Here is a 14,170-nt window from a genome sequence, read left to right as displayed (position 1 = left end):
GCTGTACATTCATACAAAAATAAGTATATGTGCTTTAAGCTTTTTGAGAAGTGGTATTACAATGGGAGAATTCAAAAACAGAGGTATGAAAAATGTACCATTAGGCTAGAAGATATATGCCACAACATTCTACCAAAACCAGAAACAAAAACAAACAGCGAATCATAAACAAAAACAAACAGCGAAAATAGTAAACATTGAATGTAAGAGGCAGATAAGAGCACAAGTATGCTAGTACTTTCATGAACGGAATGATACACACACTCAGAACCTTAACAAGATCTGTGTCAAGCCAAAGAAAAGTTAATTAGCAGGACATTCAAGATGCCCTACAACCCAAATATAGGCAACCAAACAAATATCGTGCTAATAAAAGAGAATTAAGTGGTAGGTTGGCTAATTAATAAGCACAAGTCTCCTACCATGAAACACTTTAGTGACTGACCAATAGCTTGAAATCCTTTATTGCCAAACAATCAAAATTAGCAAACTAGTACACAAATCATTGAAAGCATAACAAGACTAGTATGTTTAGGTCAGTAACAAGCTTCTATGTAAGGTACACACACACACACGTACTAATGGATGCAGTTCCTATATGATAGTAAAAGGCCAGCAAATATGCAGCACAAACTTTGCATATTTATCATCCACCGAAATTACACAAATCATTGAAAGCATAATAAGACTAGCATGTTTAGGTCAGTAAAAAGATTCTATGCAAGGTACACACACACACACGTATTAAAATGGATGCAGTTCCTATATGATAGAAAATAAGGCAAAAAACAAAGTCAAAACCAACCTTCAACTTATTTATCATCCCATTGTTTTGGTCTAGCTTCCATTCCTCCACTGGTACCTCCAGTCATTGTGCCAGATTTTCACAGCATAATTCCATCAATAGTTACAACTAATTTAAGAGGGGTAGACAAAAAAAGTTAGATATCCAGCTAAATATAAACATGTCCGACACATAATACTTATCAATAACAAAGTAGAACTCATTACCTTTGAACCTCTCACCACTCCAGCTTAGGCGCTTAGCCTCATCAAGTTCGTCACAAACAAGAGTATTGCCAACCGCAAAAAGAATACCCTTCTCTAAGGCATGATCAAATGTTTGGTTGTTAAGTAGACAAACTAATAGCACTATTTTGCATATTCTCATGAATAAACTTACAGTTTTCTTACAAATGAAAAACTTACAGAATATGCACTACACATGCAGACAAACACCAACAAGATTACACAAGATTGCGTATCTTCTCAACTACACACTTTGCGACAATAAAAGTTTGCACACTAAACCAATGTAGGCACTGGTAGAAGCAGAAAATAACACATCATACTTCAATCTCTACTGTACCATAAGATAAAAAAGGACAAGCGGTGGAATAAAGCAAGCAGACCAAGTGGTGGTGTTCCAAACTTGCAGCAACAAAGTCATCTCCTTGTGGTCATGTCTTTTGTTGACAAGTTTTGGCGGTGGAAAGTGATCAAGACACATGAAGACAAAACTTCATATATAATTAAGCCCTACTCTATAAACTACAGCATGTTGCAGCTTCATTTTGAAATGGGAATTAAATGGCAAAATGACAAGAGCCAATGTCCAGATCATTGGAAAAGAAACATAAAGCATACAATGGAGTTGGTGATGCAGTTAAATATGCTTAATTGAAGCGTGTTGTGTTTGGGCAATTTCAATTGGTGTCACAATAACAAATATAGAAAGGAAACATTATATTATATTAAGCTGTGTCTACCTTTTTGTGTTCTGTAAAGGGAAGAATTAACATCAAGAAGGGTTTTGTTAGAACTTAGATAGCAGAATTGCATACCCAGCTTCCCTTGGTGTTAAAGGTTTAATCTTTCCGTGACTAATTTATATCAAACAGCTAAAACTCCAAACTAACCACAATAATATCTCTAAATGCAACATAAAACATTATAATCTGTAAAGTAAAAGAGCAAGTCTCTCTCTTTCACTCTCAGTTCCATAGCAACATACCATTTTTTTTTTGCAGTAGCCATATCTCTCATTTGCTTCAACTCCAATTCTTCATTGTCAGCTTGCATTCTTGTAGCACTCCTACGATGAATTGGAAACAACCCAAGTTAGAAAATAGACAAGAAAACTTATATATATAAGAAGAGAAACCCAGTAACCAGAACATAAAAAAGGTTGAGAATTTACTTATAAAATGGTGGAATCTGTAAGAGGTCCTTTTGGTTTTGAAGAAGAGCTTGAAAAATGGTTTGTTTCATATGGTAATTTGGTGGGTTTTTGTTTTTGAAAACTAGAGCACGAAATGGTGTGAGTATTTAGAAACGGAAATCCCAAAGCTTCTATTGGAGTGAGAGAATGAGAGTAAGAGTGAGCAAATGCTGTAAGTATCAAGCATTTTTCATAAGATCAATCAAAGCAGCTGCAAGAAAAAGATGGTAACATGTAAAGATCAATCAAAATTACCTTCAGCGACTAAGCACCCAAATTTACCTCAACAACTCTTCAGATAATTCTCAGATTACTATACTGATACTGATAGTACACGAGTATAAATAACTAAGAACAATAGGTGAAAGTGTAATTCATCTAAACTACCACACACACAAAAGTTAACTGAGCCAACTACAACCATATATATACCTATGGACCGGGGCGTATTGTGAGAATTCCAACATATATGAGTTGGAATACCTGCATTGAAGAAGGTATGGCTCCAGTAGGCCTCTGAAATTTGCAACCATTGAAAATTTGAGTTTCTTCTTCATTCGTGTCGATCAGGAAAGTGAAATGAGTACTAAAATGTGCTACTGACCAACAAAGCATGTTATTTGTAATCTGCAGGTAATTAAAGACCAACAAAGAATCTATTCCTTTTGTCTTAATTGTATGTGAGCCTTGTAATAAACTACTAGAATGTTGTACATATCTGGAGAGATTCTGAGAATGTTTGATGACATGGAAAAGACCATCAAAATTAACTTACCATTCATGTAATTTTAAGGACCAAAGTAATCCAAGTCTCCTGTCAGAGTCTCCAATCCTAGCATTGAAGAAGGTATGGCTCCAATAGGCATATAAAATCTGCAACCACTTCAAAGAACAAACAAATAAGGACTCAAATGTCACTCTACTTTACGGAAAATAGTATTAATTGGCAGTACAATATCAAGGAATACAACTACAAAAAGTGGAATAATTACACCAGTACTTTACAAGAAAGTAATATACATACTCAACTTTTGTAACGAAAGATGCAAGCATTATAATATCTAGGCATAGAACTAAACCCATGGAACACTTTTTGTATTGCACAAAAACTCAATGAAATGTTTTCCAACTGTCCAACTAAAGACCATATATATAATAAAACTAATAGTTAAGCACACTGAATACATGAAAGCTCTTTCTCATATATATAAAACAAAGCATCTCAACTAATATGGAGTTGGTGGTTTCCTTGCGTAAAAGAAAGCAACCTCACATATTAAAGAAGTGATTTTCTGGGACTAGAAAATCACAATAAATTGATCTAGCCCATTTAAACCATATGCCATCAACCATTAATCACATAACTAGGTTTAATACACAACCGGGCTTAACAAAAAATACCCTAATGAATCAAAAAAAAAAACTAAATCGCCACAACAATCCAAAAGACTGGTCAAAATTTGTTTAAAAAAGAAAAAAGGACTCATACCATAAGCCAAGATTCTCCTTTCCATCTCCTCTTGCATCTTTTACGCCTGAAACCCAGCAAATAAACAAGCTTAAAATCCTAGAGAATCAACCACATATCTTCAATTTGAACAAACCCAAACACATAGAGAAAGAGAAGAGGAAACTAGTACCAATTGGTGAGCAAATTCGACTGGGTGAAAGCCAATGAGGTTGCTTTTGACGCTATTAAGACCATAACGGAGCGTATCATTCTGGGTCCCTTCAATTTGGTGCTCAATGTTCTTGGGTGCCTCCTCTGCTTTCAGTTTACCACTAGTCAAACCCCAAAATCTAATAACCCTAACTTTCAGTAGAACGAATGCTCTTCCAACCCAGACGGAGTAAAACCTAAGCACCAACAACAACAAGCAAGTGGTTATAAACTTGAGCCAATCGAATGCTCCTGAGCACCAAAAGAACAAAGACAATGAACTTCTCCTCAAAATTTAAAACCCGAAGTGGATTTGAGCACCAAAAGAACAAAGACAATGAATAAGTGCAGTGAAATCTCAAATTTAACTCACCAATCAAATGGATTTGAGCACCAATCCCTAAACCCGTGAAAACACCCTTTCCTCCTCCTTTAACTCAAACCTAACTCGATTGGTGATAACTCAATCCCTTTTCAGTAGAACAAAGAATCCCCAAATCAAACCCAACTCGAACCCTAATCGAGTTGAACCCAACTCGATTTGTGAGAACCCAACTCAATTTGAGAGAGCCCAATCCCCATTTTGAGCAGAACCCCCCCAAATCGAACTCTAATCGAGTAGAACCATAATCCAGACTTAAAAGATGGTGAGAAGATGGTGATTTGTGACCGCTAAATGTTTTGAGAAGATGGTGAGCAGAGCTCTAGGTTTTACTCGAAGTGAAGAAAAGCTTGGGGTTTTTCTCTCAGACATGAAAAACAACTAAGGCACTTGTCTAAGGCATTAACCAAGTTAGTAAGACAACGTATATATACATTTATGTTGTCTAAATTGCTACATATCTGAAGGAACAAAAGGTGAAAATTTCCCGCTTGTGCAATCAAAATGCCAGTTTTGGCGCTTAGGCTAGGTATTTCTCATTCACACAACAGAAATAGTTCATTATGTTGTAGGAACTTGCAAGCATAATAAACCATTGAAGCTAAATTTGCTCATTCGGGGGGGGGGGGGGGGGAATGAATGCCATTGGATGAGCCATTTCTCCCGCCTAGTGCAAATCACAAACTCATTTCTCCCACTTAGGTTTACCATTTCTCATTCAGACAACACAAATAATCATTCCATTGTAGGAGCTTAAATCGTGTACCAGCATTTCACTCAAATATTGGCCGTTTTGGGGCTACTCACTCACATTTTGGCGTACATGTGATTTTCTTCCAAACTTGCACAACGGAAACAAAAAAATGCGTTGTATGTTATTTTGCAACTTACTCTCATACAACATATACAACAATACTATTGTGCAAGGTGAGTCAAAATTTCGACCCAAATTTGAGCAAGGTGAGGGGGGATTTTTTTTTACATTCACACAACAGACAAATTCTTAAAACTGTTGTACAATAATCTTGGACCCAAAAAAATTGATGTACGACCTCCTTATACAATGCCAATCTCATTAAACCTGTTGTGTGAAGAAGTTTTAGTGATCACACAACGGAAATTTTTTTTTCGTTGTCTAAAAAGTGTAGTGTGATGCAGTTTTTGGCATGGTGGTTGGACTTAACCGAGATAACTGGCGCTAGAATAACTTAAAAGCATACAATAAAAAAAATAAAAAAATAAAGCAAAATAATATTCACAAGACACCAAGCCTCGGCAATGCTCGGCTTAGCTCACACTAAGACTAATCAAAGCCACTAACTTGTAGCCCAAATGAGTTATGCACAATGGAGGGTGAAATTTTGTTTGGGAGTTTTGAATTGAGAATTAACTAAATTAAATGCAAACTAAAATAAAAGCAAACAACTAATAATCAAACAAGAAATTAAATTCGGATTTCAAATTAATGGGAGCATGGGAGTGTCAGGTGATTCACACTAACTATCTTGTAAACATAGATGCCAATTTCACAAATGCATGCATTTCCTATATGTGTCGAGTCCCGTATCTAGTACCAGTTAAGGCTACTAAACCAATTATCCTTTCGGTGTATTGATTATGCCGGTTAAGGCCACAATCAACTCTCTAATTTGGGCATTATGCCGGTTAAGGCCGCAATATCCAAAATTAGAGGCTTAGAGAGCAAGATCATAGAGACTCAAGTAAGCTTAGCTATAATTAAGCTAGCTAATGGTTACCCCACTTAAATCCTAGATGCAACAAGACCAATAAGTTGTCAATTTATCAATCTACTCATCACAATTGCCCACAACATAATTTCAAAGGGGTCAAAAGCCTAGAAACATGCTTCTAAGGACCAATAAATTCATATTTAAAGCATACACAATGGAAATTGCATTTATTAAAATTAAAGCATAAATATTTATACAAGATGAGTTAGGGTTTCACAACCCTAACTCCCAAAATTGAACTACTCACTACCCATACTCAAATACATCATCAAATACATAAGAAATTAGGAGAAATGATAGAGGAGAGAGGGAATACAAGCTAGGCTCACAATTTGCTATAGGCAAACATGAACCCAACTTGAAATTAAGCCCCTACTCTTTACCAAAAGTAAAATCTCCTTGTGTTGATGAGCAATTGATGATGTGGGTAGTAAAAGCCCTTTGATTTTCTTTGGAAAATGATGGAGAATGATAAATTGGGTGAGGAGGTTCTTGGTGAGGTGATGGAATCTTGGTGAGGAAATCTTGGCGAGGTGATGAAATCTTGGTGAGGTGATGAAAATTGGTGTGGAAGAGGGAATAGGGTTTGCTGGTGTGTGTTGCGGCACTGTTGAGTGAGAAGAAAAAGAAAATGGATTTGGGGGTCTGCGGCTATAGAGAAGAAGGAAGAAGAGAGGATTAGATAAGATGTGGTAACGTGGCAGCATAAGAGAGGGAGAGAGGCAAAGGAAAGAATGGATTAAGTCGCGTGTGGCAGAAGAGAATGACTAAAAGATGGTGCGACTATGTAACTTAATTAAGCCACAAAGAAGTGATGCAGTTGGGCAACTTAATTAAGCCAAAAAGGAAAAGTAGAAAACAGTGCGCAACTCCCTTTTTGGTTAATTAAACCAAATTGGTTTAATTAATTGTTAAGCTGTCCCCATTCTCCAATTAAACTAAAATTAATTAGTTTAATTAATTCTGCTGTAACTCCTTTCAATGTACTTGACTCAAGCTTGACTTTCGTCCTTTTGTCGGAAACCCCATTTTGCTCAAATTTCGCACAACTTCTTCCGAAATTCACAACTCCGCTTATTTACTACAATATAAATAAAAGTGGATTAATTACAGAATAATTGATATGAGGATTAGCTTAATTATAGTGTTTCAGATATAATTACACGTATATAAATGTGTGTAATCACTTGCCCGAGAAGTTTCATTCTAAGGTCACTAGTATTGAGGATTCTTTTGATATTGATGACTATCCTTTGGATGAACTGATTGGACATGTCAAAACGTATGAACTAAGACTGAAATCTGAAAAGAAATCCAAAGGTGTAGCCTTCAAGGCTGTAAAAGGGACAGAAGAGGGAGATGAACCACTTGATCTTGCTCTTCTGACTAAAGAATTCAAAAAGTTCCTTAGAAATAAATCCTCTTATCAAAATTTCAATGCTCCCAGGAGAAACTTTGTCAGTAGTGGTAGCAGTGATAACAATGCTAAAAGTGGGAAAGGAAATTTTAAAGGAAATAATTTTGGAAAAATAAAATGCTATGAATGTGGTGGCTACGGCCATATTTCTACTGATTGTGGTAACATGAAGCATGGAATCAATAGCAATAACAAATCTCTTCTCTCGACATGGAGTGATGGGGAAACTCAAGAGGTTGAAAATCTAGCTTTCGTGTCATCTTTCTCACGTGAATCTGAGAGTGATGAAGGATTCTCAGATGACGAGACCACTGGCTGCTGTAAACAACTCTATAAAGCATCAAAAGCCACACTGCTCAAAAATGCAAGTTTGGAAGATAAGGTTGAGATATTGACGGCTGAGAAAGATAAGTTGGAGCTCATGTGGATAACTTCTCAAATCACATGGGAACAAGAAAAAATCAAGCTTGCAGATGAATTACGCAGCTCACAAAGCAACAACAATTCTCAGACTTGGAAGAATGAATGTGCAGAGCTCAAGAACAAAGTCAAGATACTTGAACTTGAGGTAAAAGGACAACATGCTTTAAACTTAAACCTATTAACTGAAAATGAATCATTGCAGGAAGAACTGAAGTCCACTCAAGAGAAGTTCACAAAGTTTGAGATAAGTTCTGACACTGCATCAAAGTTATTTAGTTCAGGAAAAGCCCATCATGATACATTTGGACTTGGATATTCTGGAGAAGGTTCCAAAAGTACACGCTTTGTGAGAGAAACGAATCCAGTAGTGGAGAAAGGTAATCCAATCACTATGGTCATCAAGGACACTACCACAAGACCCAGGACAAAAGTTGACAAGAAACCAAAATCTCTTCAGAATGTCACTCAGGTAAGGATGGACCAGGGAACTGTAACTGATCAGAACAGGTACTCAACTTTTAGGTCTTTTGTTCCTACATGTCACTACTGTGGTAAATTGGGACATATTAGACTTAGGTGTAATGAGAGACTTAGATTGCCCTCATCTGGAGAAGAAAAGCTATCAGTAGAGTCATTGCATTGTGAACTCAAAGAACAAAAAGTCCTTATTAATAAACTGACTGATTTGATTACCAAGGCAAACATGCACACTGTAAATAAACATGTCTGGATTAGAAAGGAATTGAATAATTGTTCTCCTAATCACATTGATTCATTTGACCCCATTAATGCTAACTGTCTTATGGCATGTGTAAGTACAAATATTTCTTCATCACATATTGAAGCAACTTGCCTGGTAGCACTTACTTCCTTGGCAGACAAGCAAAAGGATTTCTGGTATGTTGACAGTGGTTGTTCTAGACACATGATTGGGGATAAGGCTTGGTTTTCCTCATTTCAAGATGAATGCACTACTGGCTCAGTTACTTTCGGTGATGGGAGGAAAACTAAAATTCTTGCACGAGGAATTGTCAATACTCCTAGAATTCCTAATCTCAAAAATGTCCTGTATGTTGAAGGTCTAACTGTTAATCTAATAAGTGTCAGTCACTTGACTGATGATTATGAGGATGTTTGGTTCAACAAGCAAAGATGTGTGGTCCTCGATAAAAGGGGTGAAAATATTATGGGAGGTAAGAGATCATTAGATAATTGTTATCACATTCAAGCTAATGAATCTTTGAATGTACAGGCTTGCTTCTCTGTAAGATATGCTGAAGAGACCTGTGAAACATGGCACAGAAGATTGGGACATGTGAACTATTAGGATCTACTCAAACTATCCACCAAACAGTGTGTAAGGGGTCTACCAGCTCTAAGTGGTAAGACTGACAAGATATGCGGAGGATGCAATACTGGAAAGCAAACCAAGTCTCCCCATAAGGCAATAAACTCTGCAACTACCACAAGAGTGTTGGAGCTGCTTCATATGGATATTATGGGACCAGCTCAAACAGAGAGCATTGGAGGTAAGAAATACATGCTAGTTGTAGTCGATGATTTTTCCAGGTATACTTGGGTTAATTTCTTAAGAGACAAAGCTGAAACTTTTGAATCCTTCAAAGGGTTAAGTCAGAGAATGTTAATTGAAAAACAATCCACAAATATGTGCTTGATAAGAGTAAGGTTTGATAATGGCACTGAATTCAAAAATGCTGCTTTGCTAACTACTTCCATGAGTTAGGTGTTTCTCATGAGTTTTCAGCTCCTATCACTCCATAACAGAATGGAATAATTGAATGCAAGAATAGAGTGCTGCTGGACATGGCAAGAGTCACGATACATTCTGCAGGTCTAAGCACAAATTTCTGGGCTGAAGCAATTAGCACCGCATGTTACACTATCAACAAAGTCTTCTTGAGACCTGGTACTAAACAAACAGCATATGAGCTGTGGAAGGGTAAGAAACCGAAAATAGGGTACTGATAGGAGCATTTTAATGCAACGTTTTAATTGTTATTTCCTCATATTTACTTAGTTATTTCCTTAAATAAATCCTTCTTTTTTAGGAAGTTTCTATTTTTAGTAATTTTAGTAAAAGTTTCTATTTTTAGGTCCCAAAGAGCAAACAAGCAGAAATGAGCTGAAATGAAGAAATGGAGTTTTCCTGGTCCGACTAGGAATCCTAGTCAACTCAAGAACCCTGATGAGGGTAGGAAACCTGAAGGCATTAAGAGACCACATGGCTTGAAGATGACGTTGGAGATATTTTGGGAGATTAAATCTGATTTTTGCCATGGGAAATGATGGACATAATGTGAAAATCAAGGAGATTACGTTGAGAAAATCTTGGGAGAGTTTCAAGGGATTGTGCAACAAGAAAAGGCTAAAAACAAGTCCAGATTCGTTCCTCAATTCCCTCAAGATATGTTGGCTGAAATTAAGGAATTAAAATTCTGCAGTATTAATGTGAAAATCAAGAGAAAATCAAGGGGAGGACATTAAGGATAAAGCCATGGAGAGATTTAAGGGAGAAAAAGTCCAAAATGTGTCCAGATACATTGTCTAGGTTCATGCCTAGATATTTGGCCAAAATTTATGAATAAAATCAGAAATAATCCTTAAAAATTTGGCAACAATATATTAGGGATTGATTTTGGAGCTTTTTGATTGGTTGGATGACACAACAGAGCTGACGTGGCGCTATATGATTGGTCGAAGCTGTGTGGTATTGTCAGATTAATTCATTGGGAAATTAAAAGAAGGATCATGAAGCTTGGCCGTCCCCCTATATAAACCCCCCTATGCTAGATGTTTACACACACACTTTCAGAAAATCCTCCATAACGTTATAAGCTCTCCCTCCCTCTCCACTCTCTAGTTGCAAGTTCTGCGTCTTCAAGCAAGGAGAGGAAGAAGAAGAAGGAGCCATGAAGATCTACCTCCATCATCCACCTTGAAGACTTGTTTCCAAGATTCAAGATTCCAACGTTTCAAGCTCTTTATCTTCATCTCTAACTCACGGTGTAATTCATTCTTTTTCCTTGTAATCTTTTGATTTCCTTGTTTGATTTCGTATGAATTTGTTTCTAGTTAACAATAACGTTTAGAGCAAAATTTAAGCCCAATTTCTATGTTTAAATAAAGTTTTCGAATTCTATAATTGTGATTCTAAGTTGCTTATGTGAGTTTGTTCGATTGAATTTGCTTGACAGAAAACTTTTATATGTTTATCTTATTTGGGTCGACACTTATAGGATTTGCATGTAATTGGTGCTAGATTTAGGTAAACGATTCACCTAATAGTTTTGTGAACCTAAATCACAAGTAGTAAAGGCTTTGGACAAATGTCAAATTCAATTGAAGAGTATTGCAAATAGGTGAACTTATTCATACCAGGTTGTGCACTTAAGTTGATAACCTTTCTCTATGCTTCTTGCATTGAACATGTTTTGATTAGCTAGCTTTCTAGACTTTGATTGCATGTGGAATAGGATTGATCTAGGTGCTTTCACTTAGGTTAATTAGTAAAGGAAAGTAAAATATGGGAAATCGTTTGCGTCGAATGTTTCACATGATCAACTTCTTTCTCATGACTTAGATGATCAATTATAGGATTTGAATTGAGTTTAATCGTATGGAATTGGTTTTGATCTTTGTTTCTTACATTTCATTCTTGTACATGTGTTTTTGTATTTTCTTTCTTTTGTTATTTTAATTTTCAAACCCTAATTCTTAAACCCCCCTTTTATTTCGTGATTTGTATATATTCTTTTTGTAAATTTTTACTTTATACTTTTATTAATTCTTTATTTGTTTTTACAATTACAGGTGTACCCTCAATCCCCAGTTAGAACGATCCATATTTACCATATACTAATGATGATATTTTTCAGGGTTAAATTGTGCGCTAGTTTTTAGTGTATCAGACACTTCCGTGTTTTTGGAAGTCCATTCTATATCTTGCGAGATCGAGAGCAACTAGGTAAATTTGATGCAAGAAGTGATGATGGTATTTTCCTTAGGTATTTTGTCAGTAGTTGAGCATATAGAGTTTATAACAAACGAACTAGGATTGTTATGAAATTTATTAACGTGTCTATTGATGATTATTATATTAGACAGGAGGATGTCTATGCAGACACATCACTATCGTCAAGTTCAGGTTCATAAGACACATCATCTACTTATGAAAAAGAAGAAAATGTTGATAGCATCTTTGAGCCATATCCTCAAATGAAAAGGGGATTCAAACAAGTTCAGAAGGATCACTCTAGTCAAGATGTCATTGGAAAAATATCCGATGGCCTCAAAACTAGAAGCCAAACTACTCCACAGGTAAGTCTGAATGAGGTAAGTCGAGACAATGCATTGCTTTGTTTTATCACTGAAAATCTAATCACTATGAATATCATATCCCAGTGTGGTTTTGTTTCCCTAATTGAACCAAAGAATGTCAAAGAAGCCTTGTTGGATGATGACTGGATCAGTGCTATGCAGGAAGAGTTGAACCAATTTACTAGGAATGATATGTGGTACTTGGTACCAAGACCTGGAAATTGCAATGTCATAGGCACTAAGTGGGTTTTCGGAAACAAAAGTGATGAAAAAAGGAATGTCATTAGAAACAAAGCTAGGTTAGTGGCTCAGGGTTACTCATAGGTTGAAGGTCTTAATTTTGATGAAACTTTTGCTCTTGTTGCTAGATTAGAATCTGTGAGATTACTCTTGTCTGTAGCGTGTCATCTCAGGTTCAAACTGTTCCAAATGGATGTCAAAACTGCATTTCTAAATGGGATCTTGCAAGAAGAGGTTTATGTGGAACAACCTTCAGGTTTCAAAGATCCATATAACTTGGACCATATCTACCGACTTAAGAAAGCCTTGTATGGTCTGAAGCAAGCTCCTCGAGCCTGGGATGAGAAGCTTTCTACTCATCTTATGGGAAAAGGGTATACTAGAGGGTCAATTGATAAAATTTTATTTGTAAAACAAGTAAAAAATGACATTATCATTGCCCAAGTGTATGTTGATGACATTGTTTTTGGCTCTACATCTAAATCCCTTGTCAAAGAATTTCAATATGTTATGGAAAGTGAATTTGAAATGAGCATGTGTGGTGAACTAACATTTTTCCTTGGATTGCAAGTAAAGCAGCTTGATACAGGTCTATTTCTCTCTCAAACCAAATACACTGAGAATCTGATCAAGAAATTTGGTCTTGAATCAAAGAAGCTAGTGAACAATCCCATGAGCACCACTATCAAGTTGAGCGAAGACCAGGATGGAAAATCAGTGGATCCCACACTCTATCGAAGCATGATTGGAAGCTTACTCTATCTCACTGCTAGCAGACCTGACATCTCTTACAGTGTGGGAGTATGTGGTCGATTTCAAGCTAATCCCAAAGAATCACACCTGGAAGCTGTCAAAAGGATCATCCGATATGTTTCAGGTATGGTTAACTGTGGTATTTTTTAAATCTTCGACACTAACATGGAAGTTGCAAGATACTCAGATGCGGATTGAGGAGGAAATTTGAAGGACAGAAAAAGCACCTCTTGGGGCTGCTTCTTTGTTGGAAACAATCTTGTTGCTTGGCACAGCAAGAAACAAAACTGTATTTCCCTGTCTACTGCTCAAGCTGAATATGTTGCTGCTGGCAGCTGTTGTACTCAAATGCTTTGGATGAAGCAAATGCTCAAGGATTACAGAATTTCTCAAGGTAAGTTGGCTATCTTCTGTGATAATTCCAGTGCCATAAATATCATCAAGAATCATGTTCAACACTCTAGAACTAAGCACATTGATCTCAGATATCACTTCATTCGAGACTTAGTTGAACAAAAAATTCTTGAGTTAAGCTTTGACCCCACAGGAAGTCGACTTGCTGATCTATTCACAAAGCCACTTGACATAGCTAGGTTTGAGTTATTGAGGAATGCCATTGGCATATGTTCTAAGTATTAAGGTAGCCAAATATTTGTCTTCTATTAGTCAGGAAATCCTGAACTTAGAGTACTTTGCACACTTCTCTTCAAGGTTGCTTATATTTTTAGTGTTATGTCATTACCATGTCTTATTCTGGACATTGATTGTGTATTCACTCTTACTCTCTCAATCAATTACTCTCTGCACTCACTCATAGTTATAAGTGGTGGTATGTCATTTGTTTAGTGTGTTAAGGTTGTTGTTGACGTATGTGACCTGCTTCAAAATTCAGACAGGCTGCACAAAGTAAAGTATCCCTTCTCTCAAAGTAATTAGATCTTGATTGTGGTGAACTTTCCAAGGTTTGTAAGAAACGAGACTAGGG

The 14,170-nt window shown here is 36.5% G+C and overlaps 1 long non-coding RNA gene across 1 annotated transcript; it reads right to left on the bottom strand.

The window, feature by feature from the left end:
* Positions 1-3,032: 3,032 nt before the first annotated feature.
* LOC121049216 lies at positions 3,033-4,396 on the bottom strand. The gene is made up of 4 exons (XR_005799495.1): positions 4,255-4,396; positions 3,862-4,078; positions 3,711-3,756; positions 3,033-3,094 (listed from the first exon to the last, which is right to left on the bottom strand). It is a non-coding gene; the product is annotated as an uncharacterized LOC121049216 (long non-coding RNA).
* Positions 4,397-14,170: the final 9,774 nt, after the last annotated feature.

Source organism: Rosa chinensis, chromosome 5 (assembly GCF_002994745.2).
Source record: "Rosa chinensis cultivar Old Blush chromosome 5, RchiOBHm-V2, whole genome shotgun sequence".
Classification (NCBI taxonomy): Eukaryota; Viridiplantae; Streptophyta; class Magnoliopsida; order Rosales; family Rosaceae; genus Rosa; species Rosa chinensis.
The sequence above is the reverse complement of the archived record's forward strand: the minus strand, read 5'-3'. Positions and strand labels throughout refer to the sequence as shown.